A 23,480-nucleotide genomic window follows, 5' to 3' on the forward strand; every position below is an offset into this window, starting at 1 on the left:
CTTGAAGGCATGATTTAATTATTATTTAACTAATGGAAATTACAAACATCTTAAAAAAATGTGTTTACAAATCATGAGAATGATCTGACAGTTCTGTTTCACTCTCTATCCCAGGATCAGGCTCAACGCACTCTGAAATATAGTCTTCGTATTCAGACATATGCACAGATTCTTCCAAAGTCACTAGGACACGCTTGACAGGTAGTTTAAACTCGATTAACAGGTTACATACCCTGTTAATAGTGTTCCCTCGGGTAATCTGTAATATTTCCTGTGGATACGAATATCATGTCCCAGGAAATCAGCAAGTTGGTCCATTTCGGTGTCGTTCATGTTAAGAACCCTAACCCTAGTCCATGTTGATTTGGAAGGCAACCTGTAATCAGACAAATATAAAAGGTCTTGAGAATTCTACACAAATTATATTATGCATATAATGCAATCCCCACTTAAACAAGGTGTCCCCATAAAGACAGTTAAAATACAGGTCAATGTCCCCAGAAGGTTTCATGGAAATAATGCAATCCCCACTTAAACAAGGTGTCCCCATAAAGACAGTTAAAATACAGGTCAATGCATGTCCCCAGAAGGTATCAAATATCATCACTTGTTCGTTCCATCCTCAATTTACATATGAGCACAACAGCAGAAATAATAGCCTACAATTTGATGTTGGCCGAGCGTGAGTTGGGGCAATTTCTTGTAATTCTCATCATGACATTACGATAAATAATCTTACTGTGGTTTTGTCTCTTACAAAGAGATCATTAGAGACCTATTGGTTTAACGTTTAGACATTATACAGTTGTATGCAGAGCAGTACACAATCAAAATATTTCTTGGTGAGTCGTATACCTTTTAAATAGTGTTGTCACGGTACCCAAATTTCAGTATTTGATACCGATACCAGTGAAAATCCATGGTTCTCGGTACCGAAGCAAAACACAAAAATATGCCAATTAAAAAAATATATATATATTAATAAAATAATAAAAATAAAACCAATGCCATCCTTTATACTTATTTACAATTGTGTTTAAAGTTTTTCTACAGGTTATATAATTATGAAAAACAGTAAATAAGTTTCACCCAAATTTAATTTGTCTTTTAATTTATGAAATTTAAACATTTTATTTTTGGTAAATAAAGGGGATTTGCTATTAAAATTAAAACATGGAAGAAATATTGTGATTTATTTCTTTAAAAAATAAAGTTTTAACAGTAGTAGCAGTATCACATACATTTTACTAAATAATAGTAATATTTAGTAGCACAATTACTAAACAATTACTATTTAGTGCATATTTGTCATTTTAACTGAACTTAAGACTGGTGGTGATGCTTAAGATATTTTTGGTCATTGAGGGTTTCTGTAAGAAAAATAGTAATAGATCATTATTATTAAAGGATAATTTTACTATCATACTAATGTATATACAATGCACTATGAATTGATGAGCTGCTGGGTTCATGAATATTAATCACGTTGTCTGCGTTCGGTCAAACTGATTTGCTGAAATCAAAACAGGGTCGGTGCTAGTTGAGCGTCAGCCAATGAAATTGCCATTTGCACATTAGCTCCACCCACTACCGGAGAAACCGGAGTGTCTTCTGCTTGTTCGAAAATGAATAATTGTAAATGAACTCCATTATTTTGACAGGAGAAGACAACAAAGAATAGTTTACATATAGCGTGTCGATTCAGCGTGGTAAGACTCTCGCGCTCTCTCTCTTTGCATGTGTGAGAAACAGTGCTATCAGTAAAGCGACGGTGAGTCGTGCGCCTTCACACAGAGTTTACAGAGCATCAAATACAGGTGCGCTGTGCGTCCATTGAGATGAACTGAAAAGTTCAGATCGTTTGATGGAGAGAGAACTCTGAAGCTCAGATGCTGAAATTAATACAAGCGTCATGCGCTTCAGACTATGTAGTAAACAAACCTGCACGTCTCTGCCATTCATTGATTCACACAGAGACGCGCAGAACACGGATTTTTTTGTGGCTTAACATTTACAGATACTGGTCCATACGGAGATTTGATTTGATTTATGCTAACTTTGACAAATTCCATGACTGTCCATATTAAAATGTAAGTTTCATTTTCATGACTGGATTTTGAGATTCCATCCTCGTTTTCTGCTTCACGGAAATCATAGCGCTGAACCGGGTTTGAACGAGACCTCGGTACTACCAATACTTAAAGAAACCTGGTACAGTCACATTTTTAAAAATTTTGTACCGACTTGGTACCAAAGTACCGGGTCTTTTGACAACACTACTTTTAAACCCTGTCACAGTTAAATGTGATCTTCAGACCACAAACTTCCAAGAATAGGGAGTTAAAAAGGTAGATATTTTATGTAACCCTAATGGACAGACTTTGGACAGGCAAGTAATTAATGTTGTTACTTACAAATACACTCCGTTCTTTCCAGTGGTGGTACACATTCGCTGGTTGGAGATGCATGGTCAATTTCTGACCATACCTGTAATAAAAAATAATTATCATTTGAGGCTATGAAATTACAAAACAGATAAGGCACTTTATTGAGACGGAATAACAGTATTACAAAACAAAAACAAGGGGAAACAACACTTTTCCTTTTGCTAGAAATTATTAGGGCCAACATATTTTATTGTTTTTGCTCTGTACACAAGCACAGTGGATTTAAAATAAAGACCTGAGGTTATTACCAACTTCTGTTTAGAGAATGTTTCTATCCATCTTTTATGGACAGTGTATGAGGGTAGCCATTTTAAATACATGGTCTCCAAATTTCAGCGGACAAAGTAATTAGACGAACAATATTTTAGGATTTATAATGGTTTTTACTGACGGATGTACCCAATGAACTATATAGGAAAACTGCTACGGTGCACCTTATAGTTTGCAAAAAACAGTAGGAGGATCATAATAGTTTTTAGTTGTAAAAATAAACAAAAATTGTATCAGCAAGAAATTACATACGAGTTCCAATGGTTATCCTTAAGAGGACTAGGATTCCATCCTCACTAAGCCAAAGTGTCCCCATAAGGACAGTTAAAATACAGGTCAATGTCCCCAAAAGCTATCATAAATACTCATTACTACCTATTAGGTTTAAGTGCCAACCAAACTTTCAGGATTGTTTAGAGGGCGTTTGTATCCATCGTTTGTGTTAAGTTGTTTAAAATATAGAAACCGATATAATTATATTACAATTTGTCATTCATAAATGTAAATACATATCGTAAATGTGTGCAAAAAATCCAGTATGCCCTAACAGGGTTGGGACAAAGCCTGTAATAATGCCATCCTCGCATCGTTCTGTCAAACACATTCTGATCAACATTGTTGCTGGGAAATAATTACTATAATATAATGTATAATGTGCAGCTCTGAAACTAAATGGTTATAAAAAAAACCTGTCTTATTACCTGTGTGTCTGTTGGTGAGGGTATCACAGAATCTTCTGCTGTTTAAGTGACTGGATGTGATTCTGGGCCCAGCTAAAAATCAAATAAAAAAATTCAATGCTACAGAAAGTGTAGAATGATTTTTTAACTAAAGTACATACAGGTCCTCCTCAAAAAATTTTCATATTGTGATAAGTTCATTATTTTCCATAATGTAATGATAAAAATTAAACTTTCATATATTTTAGATTCATTGCACACCAACTGAAATATTTCAGGTCTTTTATTGTTTTAATACTGATGATTTTGGCATACAGCTCATGAAAACCCCAAATTCCTATCTAAAAAAATTAGCATATCATGAAAAGGTTCTCTAAACGAGCTATTAACCTAATCATCTGAATCAACTAATTAACTCTAAACACCTGCAAAAGATTCCTGAGGCTTTTAAAAACTCCCAGTCTGGTTCATTACTCAAAACCGCAATCATGGGTAAGACTGCCGACCTGACTGCTGTCCAGAAGGCCATCATTGACACCCTCAAGCGAGAGGGTAAGACAGAAAGAAATTTCTGAACGAATAGGCTGTTCCCAGAGTGCTGTATCAAGGCACCTCAGTGGGAAGGCTGTGGGAAGGAAAAAGTGTGGCAAAAAACACTGCACAATGAGAAGAGGTGACCGGATCCTGAGGAAGATTGTGGAGGAGCAGCGATTCCAGACCTTGGGGGACCTGCGGAAGCAGTGAACTGAGTCTGGAGTAGAAACATCCAGAGCCACCGTGCACAGCCTGTGCAGGAAATGGGCTACAGAGAAGCAGCACTGGACTGTTGCTCAGTGGTCCAAACTAGTTTTTTCGGATCAAAGCAAAGTTTGCATGTCATTCGGAAATCAAGGTGCCAGAGTCTGGAGGAAGACTGGGGAGAAGGAAATGCCAAAATGCCTGAAGTCCAGTGTCAAGTACCCACAGTCAGTGATGGTCTGGGGTGCCATGTCAGCTGCTGGTGTTGGTCCACTGTGTTTTATCAAGGGCAGGGTCAATGCAGATAGTTATCAGGAGATTTTGGAGCACTTCATGCTTCCATCTGCTGAAAAGCTTTATGGAGATGAAGATTTTGTTTTTCAGCACGACCTGGCACCTGCTCACAGTGCCAAAACCACTGGTAAATGGTTTACTGACCATGGTATTACTGTGCTCAATTGGCCTGCCAACTCTCCTGACCTGAACCCCATAGAGAATCTGTGGGATATTGTGAAGAGAAAGTTAAGAGACGCAAGACCCAACACTCTGGATGAGCTTAAGGCCGCTATCGAAGCATCCTGGGCCTCCATAACACCTCAGCAGTGCCACAGGCTGATTGCCTCCATGCCACGCCGCATTGAAGCAGTAATTTCTGCAAAAGGATTCCCGACCAAGTATTGAGTGCATAACTGAACATAATTATTTGAAGGTTGACTTTTTGTATTAAAAACACTTTTCTTTTATTGGTCGGATGAAATATGCTAATTTTTTGAGATGGGGATTTTGGGTTTTCATGAGCTGTATGCCAAAATCATCAGTATTAAAACAATAAAAGACCTGAAATATTTCAGTTGGTGTGCAATGAATCTAAAATATATGAAAGTTTATTTTTTATCATTACATTATGGAAAATAATGAACTTATCACAATATGCTACATTTTTTAGAAGGACCCGTACAATTGTAAACTGCAAAAAAAAAAAAAAAAAGTTTTTTTAAAAGTGATCATTTTTGTTATGTACATGCAATGATTTTCTGTTCTCTACATTTATAATTAGTAGTCACTTCTCTAAAGTAATGATCCAATTTATTTGAATTGCGATGTGATTGTATTAGAATTTAGACATGGACCAGAACAGATTAATAATCTAGTTTAATATATAATTGCAAAAATGAATGCAAGTTATGAAGTATGAATGGGTCTCAAGTATCAAACAAACATTGAAAGAGTTGCCTTTTAAACTGTTACAAAAATCAGTCAAGATAAAATTAATGAACTCTCCAAACTTTTATGAACTGTGGCCATCATCTATACTTTCTTACCTTGGGATTGGAGTGGGACACATTCCCATCTTCTGCAGAGCTGGAATCTGTGTCCATGTTGTGAAGGAAGGCAACCTGTAATCAGTCAAACATGACAAATATAAAAGGTCTTGAGAATTCTACACAAATTATTTATGCATATAATGCGATCCCCACTTAAACAAGGTGTCCCCATAAAGACAGTTAAAATACAGGTCAATGCATGTCCCCAGAAGGTATCAAATATCATCACTTGTTCGTTCCATCCTCAATTTACACATGAGCACAACAGCAGAAATAATAGCCTACAATTTGATGTTGGCCGAGCGTGAGTTGGGGCAATTTCTTGTAATTCTCATCATGACATTACGATAAATAATCTTACTGTGGTTTTGTCTCTTACAAAGAGATCATTAGAGACCTATTGGTTTAACGTTTAGACATTATACAGTTGTATGCAGAGCAGTACACAATCAAAATATTTCTTGGTGAGTCGTATACCTTTTAAATAGTGTTGTCACGGTACCCAAATTTCAGTATTTGATACCGATACCAGTGAAAATCCATGGTTCTCGGTACCGAAGCAAAACACAAAAATATGCCAATTAAAAAAATATATATATATTAATAAAATAATAAAAATAAAACCAATGCCATCCTTTATACTTATTTACAATTGTGTTTAAAGTTTTTCTACAGGTTATATAATTATGAAAAACAGTAAATAAGTTTCACCCAAATTTAATTTGTCTTTTAATTTATGAAATTTAAACATTTTATTTTTGGTAAATAAAGGGGATTTGCTATTAAAATTAAAACATGGAAGAAATATTGTGATTTATTTCTTAAAAAAATAAAGTTTAAAATTTTTTAACAGTAGTAGCAGTATCACATACATTTTACTAAATAATAGTAATATTTAGTAGCACAATGCCTTTATGTAAAAATTTACTTTTAGGCCTAATGAATGCATATTTGTCATTTTAACTGAACTTAAGACTGGTGGTGATGCTTAAGATATTTTTGGTCATTGAGGGTTTCTGTAAGAAAAATAGTAATAGATCATTATTATTAAAGGATAATTTTACTATCATACTAATGTATATACAATGCACTATGAATTGATGAGCTGCTGGGTTCATGAATATTAATCACGTTGTCTGCGTTCGGTCAAACTGATTTGCTGAAATCAAAACAGGGTCGGTGCTAGTTGAGCGTCAGCCAATGAAATTGCCATTTGCACATTAGCTCCACCCACTACCGGAGAAACCGGAGTGTCTTCTGCTTGTTCGAAAATGAATAATTGTAAATGAACTCCATTATTTTGACAGGAGAAGACAACAAAGAATAGTTTACATATAGCGTGTCGATTCAGCGTGGTAAGACTCTCGCGCTCTCTCTCTTTGCATGTGTGAGAAACAGTGCTATCAGTAAAGCGACGGTGAGTCGTGCGCCTTCACACAGAGTTTACAGAGCATCAAATACAGGTGCGCTGTGCGTCCATTGAGATGAACTGAAAAGTTCAGATCGTTTGATGGAGAGAGAACTCTGAAGCTCAGATGCTGAAATTAATACAAGCGTCATGCGCTTCAGACTATGTAGTAAACAAACCTGCACGTCTCTGCCATTCATTGATTCACACAGAGACGCGCAGAACACGGATTTTTTTGCGGCTTAACATTTACAGATACTGGTCCATACGGAGATTTGATTTGATTTATGCTAACTTTGACAAATTCCATGACTGTCCATATTAAAATGTAAGTTTCATTTTCATGACTGGATTTTGAGATTCCATCCTCGTTTTCTGCTTCACGGAAATCATAGCGCTGAACCGGGTTTGAACGAGACCTCGGTACTACCAATACTTAAAGAAACCTGGTACAGTCACATTTTTAAAAATTTTGTACCGACTTGGTACCAAAGTACCGGGTCTTTTGACAACACTACTTTTAAACCCTGTCACAGTTAAATGTGATCTTCAGACCACAAACTTCCAAGAATAGGGAGTTAAAAAGGTAGATATTTTATGTAACCCTAATGGACAGACTTTGGACAGGCAAGTAATTAATGTTGTTACTTACAAATACACTCCGTTCTTTCCAGTGGTGGTACACATTCGCTGGTTGGAGATGCATGGTCAATTTCTGACCATACCTGTAATAAAAAATAATTATCATTTGAGGCTATGAAATTACAAAACAGATAAGGCACTTTATTGAGACGGAATAACAGTATTACAAAACAAAAACAAGGGGAAACAACACTTTCCTTTTGCTAGAAATTATTAGGGCCAACATATTTTATTGTTTTTGCTCTGTACACAAGCACAGTGGATTTAAAATAAAGACCTGAGGTTATTACCAACTTCTGTTTAGAGAATGTTTCTATCCATCTTTTATGGACAGTGTATGAGGGTAGCCATTTTAAATACATGGTCTCCAAATTTCAGCGGACAAAGTAATTAGACGAACAATATTTTAGGATTTATAATGGTTTTTACTGACGGATGTACCCAATGAACTATATAGGAAAACTGCTACGGTGCACCTTATAGTTTGCAAAAAACAGTAGGAGGATCATAATAGTTTTTAGTTGTAAAAATAAACAAAAATTGTATCAGCAAGAAATTACATACGAGTTCCAATGGTTATCCTTAAGAGGACTAGGATTCCATCCTCACTAAGCCAAAGTGTCCCCATAAGGACAGTTAAAATACAGGTCAATGTCCCCAAAAGCTATCATAAATACTCATTACTACCTATTAGGTTTAAGTGCCAACCAAACTTTCAGGATTGTTTAGAGGGCGTTTGTATCCATCGTTTGTGTTAAGGGTTGGGACAAAGCCTGTAATAATGCCATCCTCGCATCGTTCTGTCAAACACATTCTGATCAACATTGTTGCTGGGAAATAATTACTATAATATAATGTATAATGTGCAGCTCTGAAACTAAATGGTTATAAAAAAAACCTGTCTTATTACCTGTGTGTCTGTTGGTGAGGGTATCACAGAATCTTCTGCTGTTTAAGTGACTGGATGTGATTCTGGGCCCAGCTAAAAATCAAATAAAAAAATTCAATGCTACAGAAAGTGTAGAATGATTTTTTAACTAAAGTACATACAATTATAAAATCACTGTTGTTCCCTATCCCTTAAGCCTATTAATTACAAACAGTAATGTTTAAAATCTTTTCCATCAAATATATAAATAGCAGTAGGTAAATCTTATTTTCAATTCATGCAAATCCTGGTTTACCTTACCCTGGGTGTTCCCAGGCTGCCTTGCACACAATTTGATTCACGCTGCTAAGGCAGCCTGGACACCATGGACTAAATTCTCCCCTGAAAAAGGGAACCAAATCACAGAACGGGGAGGGATCAGCAAGACAATGACTGCACGATGTGTCGTTTAAGCATCGATATCGCGCTGTACGAATCCACGATAGTCACATTGCAGGATGTGCGATGTAGGCTGTTGTAGTTGATCCGTTATTCATTAACTGTATGGGCAGCTGCTCCCCGGCCCTTGACGAATGTGATTCGCAGATTAATTGCACAGCTTAACCATCATAGAGTGAAAGTTTATCATTGACAGGACTGAAAACCACATGCAAGTTTAACAGGGCATTTTCTCTCTGTCTTTCTCTCGCGAGCGCGCGCGCACTCTCTCTCTCTCGCGCACTCTCTCTCTCTCGCGCACTCTCTGGCGCCCTCTCTCTCTCTCGCGCACTCTCTCGCGCCCTCTCTCAAGCTCTGTCTTGCTCCCTCTCCCCCGTGCATATTAATCAATTGACATGATGGTGTCGATGCTTAAATCATTTAAAATGAGAATGTAAGTGTGCTCACCCCATTTGTTTGTAAGAAAAAAATAATCGCAATATATAAAATCGCAGAAAAATAAAATATCACAATGTCATTTTTCCCAATATCGTGCAGCCCTAATAGGCGACACATTGAAGAAGTTTCTATGGATCCAACATGGCATCAGACACGAAATTACCTTTCGATTCAGCTTTAGATAGTGTTTTAAGTAGTTAAGAACAGAGTTTGTTTTGAAAAAAGAGCAACTGTTAAACAATTTCAGAAGCAAGCGCATTTGATAGACATTCGTAGCGCCCAATAAACTGCTCTGGGCATTCGTAAACCACGCCTCAAATACGAGAAAATGAACAGGTGGTACCCAGACCAAGTCTCGAATGAGAATTGGTCTGACGTTAGCCAGGCTAGGTTTACCTGCTGCATTTTTTAGAACAAAAAATATTTTACCCAAGTTCTGTCAACGTACAATAAAATGACTCACCATTTTATCCAAGTTTGCCAATTGCAGTAGGAGTAAGGTTCGCTGTCTTTGAAGAGCATTTCGCTTCTCAGCCGTAGATTCATACAGAGTTTCACACCGATTGTGGTGTTTTTAATTTGTCAATCCTGGCCTGCAACTGTTGAACCAAATATAACAATCAGTGTACCAGAAATTATTAAAAAAAAAAAAAAAAAAAAATGCAATACTATAAAAAAAGTTGATAATTTAATTTGGATTTAAGTAACCTGGAATGGTCCATTACTTCAGACAGACTGACACTAGGGATAAGATTTTCATGTTGAAAATGAATTTCTTTTGTTCTGTACACCAGTACTTTGAAACAATATAATGAAAATACATCACAAACCTTTTAAATGTAAATATGACAGGGTGCCCACAAATAAATGCAGGTTTGGAAACCAAACTTGTCTTTGTTACGGTCATGCAGTATGGATTAGTTATTCGACTAAAGTCCGAGTTATCAAGTCAGCCTCAAACCATCATGCTCATGCTACCAACATAAGCTATGTGTATTAATCTCTTTATAGTTTAAGTAATTACCTTACTCTACTTTATAGCACTGTTTTGATGAGAAACAAAAGTCTTTCCTGCTTGCATCAAAACATCATGTATCCACATTGTCTTTTGTGTAACTTCAAATTTAAAGTACAGAACATGAGAAATGCTTTAGTGTCCATACTTATGTGGGCCAATATTATGCTTGAAGTATTAATATAGCAACAAATCGATGTAGTAGTGACGTTTTTGGGCTATGCAAAAGTATAATTCAATGTTCATTTGACTTTGGAACCAGACACTGGAAACGTTGACAATCATGAATGCATAGTGCAGATCCACAGACTGACCCAGTCTGGGGCACTTATGCACTTACCTTCGAGCGCTCACTCTGCAAATTATCATCTGCAAGAACAACATCATTTGTTAGTCCTTATTTATACTTTTCACTTCCCTTACACAATAACTAATCAATCAGTCTAGAGTTTGAGACCTGCAACACTGATATGTGTGATGGGGTGGGGGGCAGTTGCTTTTACCTGAGACGGGCATGTTGAACAGGGTGTCCGTGCCAGTGAAGTGTGTTTTGGGGGCTAGGAGAGGAAACCACACAGATGGCAACAAGTGAAATATAGTAAGAGGGCATTTACACTGAGAAAAACATGGGACATCCTTGCAGAGGAGGATAGGTATTAGGGCTGCACGATGTGTCGTTTAAGCATCGATATCGCGATGTACGAATCCACGATAGTCACATTGCAGGATGTGCGATGTAGGCTGTCGTAGTTGATCCGTTATTCATTAACTGTACGGGCAGCTGCTCCCCGGCCCTTGCCGAATGTGATTCGCAGATTAATTGCACAGCTTAACCATCATAGAGTGAAAGTTTATCATTGACAGGACTGAAAACCACATGCAAGTTTAACAGGGCAGAGAGAGAGAGAGAGCGCGCGAGAGAGAGAGAGAGACAGAGAGACAGAGAGAGAGAGAGAGAGAGAGAGAGAGAGAGTGCGCTGCTGCTAGAGAGAGAGCGAGCGAGCGAGCGAGAGAGACAGAGAACATTAGAAGTACCATCAATGTTTATAGAAATGTACATGGATTTATTTTGCATGTAATTTTTTTCTTATGAATATATATGTATTTTTGTTTTGTTTGTTTATATTCTGATATGTACAATGCTTTGGCAATATGTACCTTTGTATGTCATGCCAATAAAGCAATATGAATTGAATCGAGAGAGAGAGAGACGTTTTCAAACAACACGAGCTCTGTCTTGCTCCCTCTCCCCCGCGAATATTAATCAATTGACACGTTGGTGTCTATGTTTAAATCATTTAAAATGAGAATGTAAGTGTGCTCACCCCATTTGTTTGTAAGAAAAAATATCGCAATATATATCGCAGAAAAATAAAATATCGCAATGTCATTTTTTCACAATATCGTGCAGCCCTAATAGGTATTGATCAGACAGCACCACTGCATTTATTCTGCATATGTGGTTCTAATCTTTGTAATATAGGCATGTAATACAATCATTTTTAATGGATGCATGAGTGCAACAAGTTAAATTTACTTTTTGCTACAACTTTATATGTTCTAATTGTGTGTACACAATGGGTCTCATTCATGAACCATGAGCAAAACGAATTGTGTAAATCGCGAGTAAAGTGGTTCTGGCGTAAATTTTCGGATTCATTAAAACGTTCGTATTTTCCAAATGTTAGTTGGTACGAAATAAATCTACACCTGCTCCCAGCCACACGTAAATAGTGCGTTTAACGTCTGAACGTTTTGCTCATTAATACGGCTGCATTTTAATTCATAATCGGGTACATATCTACACAGCATTTTGAAAAAAATATTACATAAATTACATAAGGTTTTTCTTTTCACGTCGGGGACTGTTCGAATAACAGATGAAACTCCATTAACAGCATCTGTAATATGCTGCAAAGCTTCCTTTTTTTAGGACCTGATACGCCACTATATACGCTTGAAAATAAAACGTGGCGTTTTGAATGAACTTCTGATAATAAAACTTAAATTTCTGCAGCTGAGAAATTTTTATTTTTCCATTCACTTTTGAGAAGACATGTTGAAATCCTTCGTTTGGTGTCATAATATGATGCTCATATATAGTTTAATATATATTAGTTTAATGGGCTGGATTTATGGTAATTGAGAATGAGCGTGTACGCGTGTCCCATATACGACTGATTGGAATTCATTAACACACACACACATTTCACTATCACATCTGACGTTTACGAAGCTTTTGTGAATCAGGAGAAGAGTTTCAGGAAGTTCTCTTTACGCGCAAATCACTCACATATTTACTCGTATATTTACGAATGTTTCATGAATGAGACCCAATGGGTGCATACAATAGATAAATCCAAAACAGAATCCACTGTGACATCGGAACTAATGCAATTCATTAAAACTATGGAAATAAAGGCATTTCCATAAATAAAAACCAGTTGGTGTAATCAAACCTGGCATAGGAAATGTATCTCATAAAAACAAATTGTTACTGCTAAGTAAACCAAGATAGAAACACATTCTACTACAGCTGTCTTGTTTGGAGTGTCTGCAACAAATTGCATGAAATATAAACTCTTATCCAGGTAGGTGGCATATTGGATATAGAAACAAAAAGGTAACTCACCTGTGCTCTCCATGGCCAGTTTGAGTCACGTTGTTGTAAGTCAGTTCTTCTCCAGGTGTAATATCTCGAATCGCGAAGAGACAAGTGTGGTTTCTTTACTTATGGTTTTCATTTTGCAAAAATAGGTCTTCTGTGGTCGTCATCAACAAGTCTCCCAAGAGAGGAGTCCTTTTCACATGCATCAATGCTGTATAGAAACATTTGTTTCATTAATATGTATTAGCACAGAGGTTAGACTATGAAGAAGCAGTATTTGATTAAATTATATGAGCAGGATATACCAATAAATACAATTCTATAAGCGACTATTGTATGGAATAGTGTATTTGTAAAAGCAAATTGGACAAATGACTCGCACCATGTTTTTTGCCTTTTCTGAAGGGCAGATAACGGTCAGTGCGAAGGTGCAGTGAAGGGCAGATAACGGTCACTGCGAAGGTGCAGTGAAGGGCAGATAACAGTCACTGCGAAGGTGCAGTGAAGGGCAGAAAACGTTCACTGCGAAGGTGCAGTGAAGGGCAGATAACGGTCACTGCGAAGGTGCAGTGAAGGGCAGATAACCGTCACTGCGAAGGTGCAGTGAAGGGCAGATAACCGTCACTGCGAAGGTGCAGTGAAGGGCAGATAACCGTCACTGCGAAGGTGCAGTGAAGGGCAGATAACCGTCACTGCGAAGGTGCAGTGAAGGGCAGATAACCGTTCACTGCGAAGGGCAGATAACCGTCACTGCGAAGGTGCAGTGAAGGGCAGATAACCGTCACTGCGAAGGTGCAGTGAAGGGCAGATAACCGTCACTGCGAAGGTGCAGTGAAGGGCAGATAACCGTCACTGCGAAGGTGCAGTGAAGGGCAGATAACCGTCACTGCGAAGGTGCAGTGAAGGGTAGATAACCGTCAATGCGAAGGTGCAGTGAAGGGCAGATAACGGTCACTGCGAAGGTGCAGTGAAGGGCAGATAGCGGTCACTGCGAAGGTGCACTGAAGGGTAGATAACTGTAACTGAAGTAGTATTGACAAAGGCACTAACATAAAGAGAACAACTCTAGATTTTAGACATGGCCCTTGCATTGTAAAGTTGCTACATAGCCACTTCATCTACTTACCACCATGTTTTACTCTTCCACTGAAAATCAAAAAGAAAAACCTTTGCAGACTCATTGTACTCAATAGTTTGGAGCTCTGCCTGCTGCTGTGACAGTAGTTTCCCTCGGTACTCCACAACAAAGTCACCTTTGAATATGAGTTCAGTGGCAAAAACACCTGGGGCCTGTTCTTCGTACGTAGCTAACTCAGTTAGCTGGATTTGATTGTTGATGATTTGGCGTGATCTTGGATCGTTTGGTTCTTCGAAGCTCATTCCGGAGCTGCTGTCATAGCAACAGGTCCGTCAGCTTAAACCTGCTTGGGAGCAGCTTATTTCATGTAAACAGGATTAGATCGCTTCTTTTCAACCAGAACTGATACTCAAAATATGTCTGCTACCACCGCTAGTTTATTACAAGAGTATCGTACTGATCCAGGGACAATAATTTAAAATAATAATCATTAAAAAAAAATTTTTTTAAATAATATAAAAATGCTGTGTAGTACATAACAGCCTGCTATAGACACAGCCAGTTTTACTCACTGAAATATTTGTCATCAAAGTATTATTCTTACACACATGCTATACAGATAATAGAGTCGTGCATTATTTTGAGTGATGACTGCTATTATTCGAGTGGCTTGATGGAGCGCAGGAGATGCAGATAACATGAGATTGACCCTTAAGAAACTTTCATTAATGCTGTCACGTAACAAATCTGTCCAAATATGAAATTAATAGTTAATTTCTACATTGAAATAAAAATGTAAAGACTAAACAACTATTTTAAATTGCGAATCTAAATAACTGGGAATCATGAAAAAAATTCTAATAAAATAAAAACATGTATCAATTATCTGTTTTATATATCTATTATAACATTTATGTAGCTTTGTTTGCTTGTCTGTTTCCTTATAAAAGTCCAGAAATTTGTCAAGTTTTTCGTCAGTTGTCGTTTTAAATTATATGACGTCATTACATTGCCGTCTTGCAATCGCTGCACTGCTGATCATGGTTTCGAGTATCGATACATATCCCCTTTTAAGACAACACATGAACGTGCAATTATCTCAGATAACTCAATCCAGCGATACTAATCATACACAACAGGTGTGTTCGAAGAACCCAATTAGCCGGATCATGATTAGCACGATGATATCATCTTGGATGTGTCATTTGATCTCGGATGTAATAAGCGACGTATGAAGAACGGGCCACTGGTAGCTCAGTGGTAGAGTGCATGCTTTGGGTGTACGACTTCCTGGTTTCAAATCCCAGCTGCTCCCCAGGTCGCCGTTGCAAAGGAGATATTGTTCTCAATCGGCCTACCTGGTTAAATAAAAGGTAAAAAAAGAAAAGAAAAAAAAGGGTCTGTTTTTACAGGGAATAATCCCTGTCAAACCCTTAGATTACTGCAATCAGGCTGGGCACAGAAGCAAAAGTGCTTAAAGCACTGTGCTGAAGGACAAAATGGTTTATCAAATGTCTAAAAGCTGTTGAATTGTCAGTTCTAATATCCCAGTGTACTAGCAACCACCATTGTGCAGTGTGCTCTTGAGCAAGAGACTTGATCACTGAAGGCATTTTACTGATTCCAGCTAAATCATATTAAGGAGTTTAACATTTACCTTTAAAATTATTGATAAAACGCTGGAGACATGGTTTATCAATCCCCGCTTGGATATGGTACTCCGCATCCTGGATTGGTCCAAGTTCTTCTCTCCATGAGTGAAAACCTAAGTAGCAAGAGACATAAGTTTAAATGCAGTAAATAACCCATTGCCAATTGTATGACAAAGTAGTTAGTTCTTAGCCTGTCAGATATAACACAATAATAGTCTTTATATGGTATAATTGGGATTGTGTTGCCTACATTGTAGTCAAGCGTTTTCTTAAACTACCAGTGAAAATCAATGATTTCAAGCATTTAAAGATGTTTGAAGTTGTTCTACGACATAAAACACCTATACAGTAGGTCCATTATAATGTTTAAATAATTTAAATGAACATTCATTTATTTAAAAATGGTCTAATTAATGTAGTTACCCCTGATGGCAGCTTTTCTCCCGCCATACAACCTAACCACGCTGTAGTGCGGAAGTGCTATGACAACTGATCCTATACTCTATTTAACTTGCTAATTGTCATAGTAGTCCATCCTAACATACAAGCTAACTACTGTAGTGTGCATATCATAAAAAACATACATTTATCGATTATCAATCACATTTGTGATTAAATTATACAACACACGCAAAAAAAAATAATAAATAAATAAAAAAAAATGTATGGCATGCATTAAGCTTCAATCGTGCCTAGCTAATAAGTCGGTTAGCTTGGTAGTGGTAGTTAGCTAAATAGTTTCCATTTACATTGCACATGTATAGGCGCGTTAGCAAACTAACGTTATCTAACATTATACTGACTAAACCCGACTCGACAGAAAACTGCAAAGTTAAAATTATCGCTAGCAAGGCCTGCTTTGTTATTAACATTCTCCATAATATATGGTAGTGGCATTTGTTATGCAGTTGGAACATGAATTACATTTGAAATTAAAGTGTTTAGCTTACCTTGGAGAACGAACACGCTGTTTGATGCTGCGTTTGCAGCTCCTGCTCCTCCAGTGAGTGAGTGACGAGATGCAATCATTAGCTCCAGACGCGCGCGCGGGTATAGGTGTGGGGGAGGGGTTGACCATGTGGGGACCCGGATAGTCTTAACCAGGACATACACCGGTCTCGAGTGTGTGTGTGTGTGTGAAGATGGAAAAACCCACAACAATCAACCAACATACGCTTTTGATATTGGTTAATTTATGTACCCTCCTTTATCCAACCGAAATGTAGGTCTCTACAGTTAAGCTCTGTATTATAAATAAAAAAGACAAAATATTTTGTCATGTTGATTAAAGAAACAATCACGTTAGTAAAATAAACTCCTGCCTGGCAATTCAAGTGTGAGGCAAGGGTTTTAAAGGAGGAACTGTAGGATGGAACACATTCGATTACAGATAATATGAAAGTTATTTTAAATTAATAACTGGAAAGAATATAGTTTTGCTTTAGAGTGGGCACCAGATGAAGTATCATATGGGATTGTTTGCAGTCATTTGAACTCAGTGTTGCAACTCCAAAACAGTGTCAACATGGCACTTTCAAAATAAGTGTTCCCCTCAGTTATCTACAGTGAGGAGGAAAAGCATTTGATACACTGGGGATTGTGCAGGTTCCCACTTACAAACCACGTAAGAGCCTGTCATTTTTATCTTAGGTATACTCTTCTACTCTAATGACAGAATCTTAAATAACAATCCAGAAAATCACATTGTATATTTTAAAAATATATATTTTTGCAGTTTATTGTTTATGACATAAGCATTTGATCACCTATCAACCAGTAAGAATTCCAGCTCTCACAGGAAGCCCTCCTTTTCTCCACTTTTTATTAACTGCACCGGTTTGAACTGTTACCTGTATAAAAGACACTTGTCCACATACTCATTCATGGGAGAAGGTCATGTGGTCTGATGAGATGAAAATAGAGCTTTTTGGTCTAAACTCTACTTGTTGTGTTTGGAGGAAGACTAAGGATGAGTGCAACCTCAAGAACACCATCCAAACTGTGAAGCATGGAGGTGGAAACATCATTCTTTATGGATGCTTTTCTGCAAAAGGGACAGGACGACTGCAGCGTATTGAGGGGAGGATGGATGGGGCCTCACACACAAAAGTGTCACTGCAGGAAGAAACCCCAAATTACACAAACATATAATTATAAAACATAGTTATATACCAGGGGTCTCCATCCTCCAACCAACCTTTTTGTGTGCGAGGGCTACCTCAAGGGATAAAATAATAGAAGGGATTTGTGTTTGTCATACTCAAATTTTATTATACATATAAAATGGTGGTGCTTTTTTACAAAATAATAAAATATCTTGATATTCTGGTTCAGACTTACAAGTGTTGAAAAAGAAATCAACAATTCCTGAAAAATTATGAAAATATTTATAGATTTTTTTTTTGTTGTTGTTGATTTTCTACAAACCTATTATGTATGCGTTATCAAAAACAGTAGCCCAAACATTTAGTATAAATATAAATGCAAAAATAAATAAATAAACTGTCATAACTTCTTAAAAAACATTAGCATACTGCATTACATTTAATACATAGCCTATATAGCCGTTTTTTTTATTTTATTACTTTCTGGACTCGGACTCGGCCTTTGGGAGCTCGGACTTGAGTCCAGCTTGGCCCCTTTTGGACTCGGACTTGGACTTGATGTTTGTGGACTTGGTCTTGACTCGTGCTTGACAATACCACTGCTGATGACACTCAGCTCTTCCTCTCATTCCATCCTGATGATCCGACGGTAGCTATTCGCATCTCAGCTTGTCTAACTGACATTTCTTCCTGGATGATGGACCATCACCTTCAACTCAACCTTGCCAAGACAGAACTGCTTGTGATTCCAGCAAACCCATCGTTCCATCACAATTTCACCATCAAGTTAGGCACATCAACCATAACTCCTTCAAAAACAGCTAGAAGCCTTGGAGTTATGATTGATGATCAGCTGACTTTCTCAGACCACATTGCTAAAACTGTCCGATCCTGCAGATTTGCTTTATTCAACATCAAGAAGATCAGACCCTTTCTTTGGGAACATGCTGCACAACTCCTTGTTCAAGCTCTTGTTCTGTGGCTGGACTATTGCAATGCTCTCTCTGCAGGTCTTCCAGCCAATTCTATCAAACCTTTACAATTAATCCAGAACGCGGCAGCAAGATTAATTTTTAATGAGCCAAAAAGAATACACGTCACACCTCTGTTTATCGATTTGCACTGGCTTCCAATAGCTGCTCGCATAAAATTCAAGGCATTGATGTTTGCCTACAAAACTACCACGGGCTCTGCAGCCATTTACCTAAATTTGTTACTTCAGACTCATGTGCATCTAGAAGCTTGTGTTCTGCAAGTGAACGTCGCTTGATTGTTCATCCCAAAGCAGCACAAAGTCACTTTTACGGACTTTTAAATTAAATGTTCCCTTCTGGTGGAATGACCTTCCCAACTCAATCCCAGCAGCTGAGTCCTTAGCCATCTTCAAGAATCGGCTTAAAACACATCTCTTCCATCTTTATTTCACCCTTTAACTTTAACACTCACTATTCTAATTCTATTCTTAAAAAAAAAAAATCTAACTACCTTTCTGATCTTTTTGTATTCTATTTTCTTTTCATTTATTATGCAATTGTATATGTATAGTTTGCTCTATTCTTTCATTTTTTTATTCTATCTGTTTTCTTTTTATTTATTATATTAGTTAAAAACCCATCCTACGTGTACTGGGTTAACCTAACTGAGACTTGTTATAGCACTTATATATCATTGCTCTTTTTGTTGTTTTTGATTGCTTCCACTGTCTTCATCTGTAAGTAGCTTTGGATAAAAGCGTCTGCTAAATGAATAAATGTAATGTAAATGTAATATAGGCCTACATGACTATATTAATATAACAGGATTTTCAATATGAACTTATACAGGTACATTTCTGCCAAAAAATGTTTGTTTTACTACAGTTAATTCATAAGTTGTGGAGTGAAATGTCTTCTGACTGGTTTGTTCTTGGAACAATGTTTCGCCTGTTTTTTTACGTCAATATGTTGAGAATATCAAACTTGAATCACATAGTCATCTGTGGGTTTTTAAGAGAAATAGAGAATTCTGCGCTAAATTGAGCTGCTTCTCAGTGGATCCTCCAAGGGGGCCCCCAACAGAACAGGAAAATCCCATTCATTTTCTCCCTAGGATATTTATTTTCAGACATAATGTCTAAAGTGGTCTCCAACACGTTGCTCGTGGCCTGATTGGAGGTAGCTCGCCAAGGGCCATTCACATATGGTGTCTTTTGCGCTCAAGTTCAAAATATTTAAGTGACCCACTCATTTTTTCCAGGTGCAACGAGTCAATATGAAGGATGGGGGTGCACCCAAACCACAGGTGTTTTTTTCTTCTCCGTAAATAAATCTTCTAGCAGAGCTACAGCAAACGTTTATCGGTAGTGGAAATCCATTAGCTAGGCTATTAAAACTTCTAGCAACGTAGCAACATAGCAACGACAGACGCCACGGGAAAATCGGACCGAATTTTACAGTTTTTTTTATTCACTTTGGTACTATTTTCACAAGCAAGGTGTACATTTTCACAACTCATATTACTAATATCACGACAGATCATCAAAAGTGCACTTTTTTCAAACATGTCAGCATATTTTCGATTGTTTTAGTACAATACACAAAACCACAAAGTATCCTTTTCACTACACAAAATAAGTGTTTCATCTTAATAAATGTTTCATTCACAGTAACCACCTTTCATAAATCTCTTACTGATCTTAATGGTTAATCACTGAACCGTTTGGTAAACCTATAGATTTTAAATTGGTTTGTCAGGAATATACAGTATATGGATTTTGAGAACTACAGAAATAAAAATGCGTGTTTGTATGAACATATAAATTATGTCCAAGTGCCTGGACAACCTGGAGGAAACATCTCCATGTGTGCAGCTATCTCTGAAGATGGTGTTGTAGGACGTAGGCCATTACTTGGCTCCTATAATGCTGCACATCTTATTGAGTTCCTCAATGAAATTGAACCAGCCTGTCAAGGTATAAAGGGGTCACCTATGTAACTGTGTTGGACAATGTCAGGTTCCACCACGCAGAGGTAGTTCAAGCATGGTTTCAGGCCCATCCCCGATTCATGACCCTTTACCTGCCTCCACATTCTCCCTTCCTCAACCCTATTGAGGAATGTTTTTCAGCATGGAGGTGGAAGGTCTATGATCGCCAACCCCTTGAACGTGCTACCCTCCTTCAGGCCATGGATGATGCATGTGATGACATCAGTGTAGACCAATGTCAAGCATGCACGCCAAAAAGCCTTTTCCAAGGTGCTTGAACAATGATAACATTCATTGTGATGTGGATGAGAATCTATGGCCAAATGCTCAAGACAGGCGTGATCCAAATTAATGTAATGTGTGCACTAAATGTTATGTTTTCTTCTCCTTTAGTTAAATTTCATTATAGAAAATATACCTATGTTACAATTATATCAGAAAAATAAAAACTAATTTGCCCAAATTATTGTAGAGGATGTCTTCATTGATCCTTCACTTGATTACACATAGGATGGATATTTTGGAAATTATAGATTATGTAAATGTTGGGTAATGTACTAAATATATTGGCATATAAAAGTGTATTGCCTAATGTTAAAACTGTCTAATCTGTCTTTTATAGTACTGTAGCATATTAATTTCAGCACTTCTAAGGCCGATTTGAAACCAGTATCTTGCATTGTTTGCTGTTGGATGAACTGAATGTTAAAAGTACTAAACTGAAAGAAGATCATACTGTTGTGTTTCAGTGATTAAACCAAGTGTTCTCATTACATATTACAATAATCTTGTGTTTGAAACAATGATTATATGGAATGAAAACATGTGCAACTGAATGAAAGCATGAGATCCGGTTTTGAAAGAATGACTAGCTGTGTTACAAATGTGATCAGTTTGGATTTTTGTACTAAGAGTTTTGAAAATGTACACCTTATTTGTGAAAATAGTACCAAAGCGAATGAAAAAAAAACTGTACTATTAATAATAAAAGATAAGCTATTGTGTATTGTAAATGTCAGTATTTTGTCTTTTTTGAATCATTCTTTTTATAAGAATGATTTAAAGACTGAAATATGCGAGGTTTATCTTTTTATAAAAACGTTTTTGTCAAAACTTTATTTGAACTTGTACATGTTAGTAGATAACATGTTGTAAGACACTTCATTCAAATTTGGCCATCATTTTAATGATACTATTTTAATGTTTATGCAAACAAAAAGTGCATATTGATGGTAAGTTTATTTGTTATTTGCTGGCTTTCGACATAAAACTTGGTGAATTGATTTTATTGTGTAGTATTAGTACTTTTTGAACAGGATTATGTGATAACAATGCTCATTTTGGTCACTATAATCATGAAAATACAGTTATGATGTACTATAAAATCAACAATAATTATGTGTTTTTACAGTATAATAATTTTTTTATATGTCAATTAAAGGTGACATATAGCCTTACAATAACTCGTTTAGGTCTAAAACAGTTGGCATAGTTGTTAATATGAGAGTTATGAGACATTATTAATGTTAGTTATTTTTTTTTTATAGATTTAATTTTTGCATATAGCTCTCGGCCACTTTCATTTTTAAAAAGTAGCTAAAAAAGTTTGGAGACCCCTAAACCATCCAAGTTAGATTGACCATGAGCTACGAGGCTGAGAAACGAAAGTTTCTGCTCCCATAAAAGCCACAAAGTATAAAAATCAACCTTGTTATTTGCGATCTTCTGGAGAAATACTACACTACCCATAATTCTAAGCAAAATAACTTGAGTCGCGCCGCGGTTACCATGGTGACGTATACCGGCCCCGCGAACGGTGATCTGAAGTAAATAAATACCGGTAGTTTATATGTTTATACTGTGCCTTTTTTCCGTAAGTTTAAAAGGACGGACGTTCTGGACTTTTCCAGAACGCACAGATTGTCAGTCCGTCCCTGTTGACATCAAACGATAGTTTGGACATTATCTTCGCCGACAACATGTCTAAGGTAGGATAACAATAATTACATAATATACGTTGTTTCATAGCTTTATCATTACTTTGTATTGGGCGCTATACAAATGTGTGGGGTTACTGCGTTGCGTGGACAGGCTGTGCCTACTGTAATCACGTGTGCTATCTTGTTAGCTAGCCTAAAGCTATCAGCAACGCGATCTACTAACATGATACTAACATAACATGAATTACAACATGGGTTTCTGATTTCATGACTAGTAATTGACTATGTTTAGCAGGTGTTTGTTTTTCAACGTTTTGGTAAAACAGTTTGATATTTTATGGCTGCTTGTAGAACAAGATCTAAACATCCTACTAGGCTATAACATACAAAGTGTCTGAAAATTATATTAATTTTTATAGTCGAAGCGTACGATAGTCTATATTCATCATACTTTATTAATTTACTAGAATACATGGTTGATATCCATCAAAAGCTGAGCAGTTAACTTGAGATAACTTCCTTGTGTCCAAGATATGTAGCATTTATTGATATGTAATATCTGGCAATTATTTAGTATGCACAATGCTGTACCAGGACCGAGCCATAGGGGGAAACACGTCTTCTTAGTTTCCCGCCATACATGTAAATATGAGGCGGAGATTTATTAAATATGCACACTGCAGTACCAAGACCCGGCTCAGGGGGCAAATCCGAACACACACCCTCACACTCCAACACTGGTAAAACCACCTTCTGGGGTCACAAGTAAGGAGCTAAGAAATTTGCACAGGCTATATTAGCATGCTATTTCCTATCAGTTCCAATGGGCATCCTTATGGGGAC

The 23,480-nt window shown here is 37.0% G+C and overlaps 1 protein-coding gene and 2 long non-coding RNA genes across 5 annotated transcripts in view; 2 read left to right on the forward strand and 1 right to left on the reverse strand.

Annotated features, from left to right (window-relative positions):
• LOC127985995 (uncharacterized) overlaps positions 1-23,480 on the forward strand; it is a 30,803-nt gene that overhangs the window by 4,845 nt on the left and 2,478 nt on the right. The gene's annotated exons all lie outside the window — the stretch shown is intronic.
• Positions 86-17,684, reverse strand: LOC127986013 (uncharacterized). Of its 2 annotated transcripts, none has more exons than XR_008160717.1 (12): positions 15,634-16,005; positions 12,923-13,109; positions 10,794-10,847; positions 10,631-10,659; positions 9,739-9,874; positions 8,421-8,492; positions 7,521-7,593; positions 5,458-5,532; positions 3,419-3,490; positions 2,415-2,487; positions 233-376; positions 86-132 (listed from the first exon to the last, which is right to left on the reverse strand). It is a non-coding gene; the product is annotated as an uncharacterized LOC127986013 (long non-coding RNA). The 2 variants fall into 2 exon arrangements; XR_008160718.1 differs by lacking the exon at positions 86-132 and adding an exon at positions 16,579-17,684 and having other exon boundaries at positions 139-376; positions 15,634-15,741.
• Positions 13,327-14,197, forward strand: LOC127986026 (uncharacterized). Of its 2 annotated transcripts, none has more exons than XR_008160730.1 (4): positions 13,327-13,360; positions 13,429-13,598; positions 13,657-13,792; positions 13,895-14,197. It is a non-coding gene; the product is annotated as an uncharacterized LOC127986026 (long non-coding RNA). The 2 variants fall into 2 exon arrangements; XR_008160731.1 differs by having other exon boundaries at positions 13,657-13,758.

Source organism: Carassius gibelio, chromosome B21, assembly GCF_023724105.1.
Source record: "Carassius gibelio isolate Cgi1373 ecotype wild population from Czech Republic chromosome B21, carGib1.2-hapl.c, whole genome shotgun sequence".
In the NCBI taxonomy this organism is placed as follows: Eukaryota; Metazoa; Chordata; class Actinopteri; order Cypriniformes; family Cyprinidae; genus Carassius; species Carassius gibelio.